The sequence below is a fragment of the Hylobates moloch genome, unplaced genomic scaffold (assembly GCF_009828535.3).
Source record: "Hylobates moloch isolate HMO894 unplaced genomic scaffold, HMol_V3 SCAFFOLD_28, whole genome shotgun sequence".
NCBI classification, from domain to species: Eukaryota; Metazoa; Chordata; class Mammalia; order Primates; family Hylobatidae; genus Hylobates; species Hylobates moloch.
In genome coordinates, this window is record NW_026652303.1 from 3,527,624 (window position 1) to 3,532,426 (window position 4,803).

The window sequence follows — 4,803 nt, forward strand, 5'->3', positions numbered from 1 at the left end:
ATAGGAGTGTGCTAGGGCCTCGCTAACATCTAACACACATAGGAGTGGGCTAGGGCCTTTCTCCTGCTCAGTGTCAGGGTCCTTTCGGAGACTCCTTATGAGTCTCCAGGCTTTTATCTCTTTCCCTGTTCTGGCCACCAAAAATCAGCCTTCATCCTCTCCTAACAAAGCAGCCCCTCAGTGTCCCCTAGGGCGATTCTCTTCCCATCTCCCTAGAGTCAGTTCACCCATCACCCTGCTTTCTCCTCTTTCTCTTTTGCTGCCCAGGAAGCAAGTGTGTGGAACCTTTTCTTTGTGTGTTTTTGACAGGCGGCAGGCACTAGTCAGCAAGCACACATTTGCAGAGGTTCCGGAAGTTCTTATGCTCATGGTTCCTGAAGGACCCAGTAGACTTGGCCCTCCACTTACATCAAGCTTGAGGTTGGGGCTCACTTCTCCCCTCACCCTCTACCCTTCCCTGAAGGCCGGGAGTCCTTTCCTCCACCATAATCCTTCTTCCAAGACAATCCGGCAGGACAAGTGTGATCCCCTGTATCAAGCGAGCGACTCTTTGTCCATTTCTACCTAAGGAGCAAATAGTTAGAAGTAATATCAAGATTGTCAGGTGCAGTACTTGGATTAGCTATTAAAAATAATTTCCCAGCGGTTACACACTGCTTTCAGAGAACAGAGGGGTCACTTTCTTTCTTTCTTTTTTTTTTTTTGAGACGGAATCTTGCTCTGTTGCCCACGCTGGAGTGCAGTGGCACGATCTCCGCTCACTGCAAGCTCCGCTCCCCAGGTTCGTGCCATTCTCCTGTCTCAGCCTCCCGAGTAGCTGGGACTACAGGCACCCGCCTCCATGCCCGGCTAACTTTTTTGTATTTTTAGTAGAGATGGGGTTTCACTGTGTTAGCCAGGATGGTCTCAATCTCCTGACCTTGTGATCCGCCTGCCTCGGCCTCCCAAAATGCTGGGATTACAGGCGTGAGCCACCGCGCCGGGCCACAGAGGGGTCACTTTCTTTAGGAAACTTTTAAAACCTGTAGAACCTCATCTATCTGGAATAATTCAATATCTGCCCAAAGCTAGGGAAATAAATGAACCCGCTGCTCAGAGCCCTGTGGTCTGTAGCAACCACCATTTATGGTGACAGTGTTCTTTATTTCTTCGAATAGTCACGCCTTCTAGCCCAAGACAGTGTCTTCTTCATCACTAATTTGTCATAACATGTGTCTAAGCAGTTGAGAACATCCCAACAGAAACAACTTTAAGAATCCAAGACTCTCAAAGCAATGGATTCACTGGCAGAGGGGCTGGCATGTGGGCTGTGGGTTGCTGAGGAAACTGCTTTCTCCTGGAAGGCATCCCGAGAATGGGAGAAGCTCCCTTACCACTGAAATGTGGATTAAAGCCTAAACTTCCTCCCAGGCCAAAAGAAGAGAGGAGCCCTGCAATGAGAAAGTCAGTCTTCTCCCTTGTGAAGAAACATTTGGATGTTCCTTAAAAAAACATTTGTTGCTACTATGAAGGAACAGTAAGTTGTAAAAGGAGAGAGAGCTTCCACAGCACAGGAGTTAACAGCAAATGGCCTTTGGGCTCAGGTGGCCGTGGCTTGAATTCTGGCTGTGGCACTACTAACTACCTTGTCCCAGTTATTTACCCTTCGTAAGTTTAACGATCCCCATTATAAATGGGAATGAACCTGCAGCCATGTCACAGCACAGCTACACAGCTCCCATGGGAGGCATCCATGTGACGTGCTTAGCACGGTTGCCTGCACACTGTCAGGGGTGGACTGAGGCTGGCTCATGCTGCTGTTAGGATGGTTATGATGATTATTGTGTTATGCATATGATGCTCCCGGGAAGTTCCAGTTTTTGAGGGGTGGGGAGGAAAGGAAGATTTGTCCCTGGACCAAATTAGAAAGCAGCAGTGAACTCAGAGACACAGAAGGGGCTGTGCTGCTCAGATGTAGGTCCCTGGTGTCTTATTCCCAAGAAGTTCACAGCTGGACTCCTTGGGACTAATTATACTGCCCGGTGGCCAGAGGAGGATGTGGACAGTAGCCCCAGACCTTGAAGCGTTCTCTAAGCGCTTCCTCTCAAGGCACTCATTCTGGAGTTTTTGTTTTTTTGAGACGGAGTCTCTCTCTCTCGCCCAGGCTGGAGTACAGTGGTGCAATCTCGGCTCACTGCAACCTCTGCCTCCCGGGTTCAAGCGATTCTTCTGCCTCAGCCTCCCGAGTAGCTGGGATTACAGATGCGCACCACCACACCCGGCTAATTTTTGTGTTTTTAGTAGAGATGGTTTCACCATGTTGCTCAGGCTGGTCTCGAACTCCTGACCTCATGATCTGCCTGCCTCACCCTCCCAAAGTGCTGGGATTACGGGCATAAGCCACCATGCCCGGCCCATTCTGGAGTTTTAAAAGAGTAGCACCTCTCTCATCAAGTACCACACATAAAGACCTGCATTCAGCCAGACTTCACAGTCTCAATAAATAACTCCACCGAACGCTTACCCCTCTGAGGTGTTGTCAAGGGTCAGATAAAGTAGCTGTCGCTTTTGCCAGGGTAAAAACTAAACTCTGCTTTGTCTTGTTTAACAACAACAACAACAAAAACCAAAGCAGGCTGGATGCAGTGGCTCAACCTTGTAATCTCAGAGCTTTGGGAGGCTGAGGCAGAGTATCACAAGGCCAGGAGTTGAAGACCAGCCAGGGCAACATAGGGAGACTCCATTCCTAGAAACAAAAATTAAAAATTAGCCAGGTGGCCGGGCTAATTATGAAGTGTATACAGTAGTCCCCCTTATCTGTGGGGGATACGCTCCAAGACCCCCAGTGGATGCCTGAGACTGCAGATAATACTGGGCCCTATATGTACTGTGTTTTTTCCTAAACTGTACACATACACCTATGCACAGTATGGGATTCGCAACGACAACTAATAATAAAATAGAACAATGATAACAATATGCTGTAATAAAAGTTATGTGGGCCGGGCGCCGTGGCTCACGTCTGTAATCCCAGCACTTTGGGAGGCCGAGGCGGGCGGATCATGAGGTCAGGAGATGGAGACCATCCTGGCTAACATGGTGAAACCCTGTCTCTACTAAAAATAGAAAAACAAAATTAGCCGGGCGTGGTGGCAGGCGCCTGTAGTCCCAGCTACTCAGGAGGCTGAGGTGGGAGAATGGGGTGAACCCGGGAGGCAGAGCTTGCAGTGAGCCGAGATTGCGCCACTGCACTCCAGCCTGGGTGACAAAGCAGGACTCCATCTCAAAAAAAAAAAAAAAAAAAGCAGGTATGGTGTTACAAGCCTGTAGTCTCAGTTCTCAGGAGGCTGAGGCAGGAGGATTGCTTGAGCCCAGGAGCTGCAGGTTGCAGTGAGCTAAGATTGCACCCACCACTGCACTCCAGCCTGGGCAACAGAGCAAGACCCTATCTCTAATATATATGAAAAATTGTAAAAATAAAAACAACAGCAAGGACACTCTCCATGCGGCAGAGATCAACTCTGGAGCTTCTCCTCTTCCGTTTCCCAGACTGAAGGGAGTCAGGGAGCCGTGGACTCCTGCAGTGCCTCTCTGTGGGGCCTGGTGAGATATGTTTCCACTTCCACATCATTTTCAACAGTGTCACTATGAAGCACATGGGCAGACTGAAATGGAGCCGAAAACTGGTCAGCTTCCAAAGAAAATTACCATAAATGGGAAACCTGAATATAGCTATTCATCCTCTAGCTTCAGGCTATGAATGGCTCATTAATTAGGGCCAGAAAAAAGTGGTGCCGTCTCAGACAGGATGGCAAAAAGGAAATTCTTCTTAACCAGAGGCCATGGCTAAGATTGGGGTTCCCGGTGCCCAGCCCAGCTGTAGGCACGTGGTAGGTGGTCCTCACATGGGGAATGAAGAAATCAATACAAGATTGGTGTCAAAATATTGGGGTTTAAGCCCCTGCTCCACCATTTCCAGACACCACAAGGCTGCAAAAATCCTTTCCAAATTCCAGATTTCCACCTCTGTAAAGCAGACAATAAACAACACACACCTCAAGAACATTGTGAGAATTATACAGGCTCATTCCAAAGAAAAGTTGTTTTTTGTGGTTTTGTTTGTTTGTTTGTTTTTTGAGACGGAGTCTCGTTCTGTCACCCAGGCTGGAGTGCAGTGGCGTGATCTCGGCTCACTGCAAGCTCCACCTCCCAGGTTCATGCCATTCTCCTGCCTCAGCCTCCCAAGTAGCTGGGACTACAGGCGCTCACCACCAAGCCAGGCTAATTTTTTGTATTTTCAGTAGAGACGGGGTTTCACTGTGTTAGCCAGGATGGTCTCGATCTCCTGAATTTGTGATCCACTCACCTCGGCCTCCCAAAGTGCTGGGATTACAGGCGTAAGCCACCGTGCCCAGCCCAAAGAAAAGTTTTTAAAAGATACAGATTTTATATAAGAAAGAGAAAAAGGAACTGAACATTCCCTTAAAACCTATATTTCACTAAGCAAGACTGAGAAAGACGTTTCATATCCACTACCCTGTGTAATAGAATACAATGTGGTTTATTATCAAGCATTCGTTAATGAAGTGTTGATTGACCTACTTTATAGTGGAGGATTCGGCTGCTTCCTCCAAAGCCATCACTGCTGGTTGGAGTGGTGGGCTGCTCCTGGACCAGTGCCACTCACAACCTGCCTTCCTTCCACTACCCAGGAAGAGCCGCATCCCTGGGTGGGGAGCTCAGCGGGGATGCTTGGAACTGTAAGCCTTGCTTAGGTGGATTGTGCACCTTCCATCAGGGCCTGGGGCAATGTGACTGACCCAA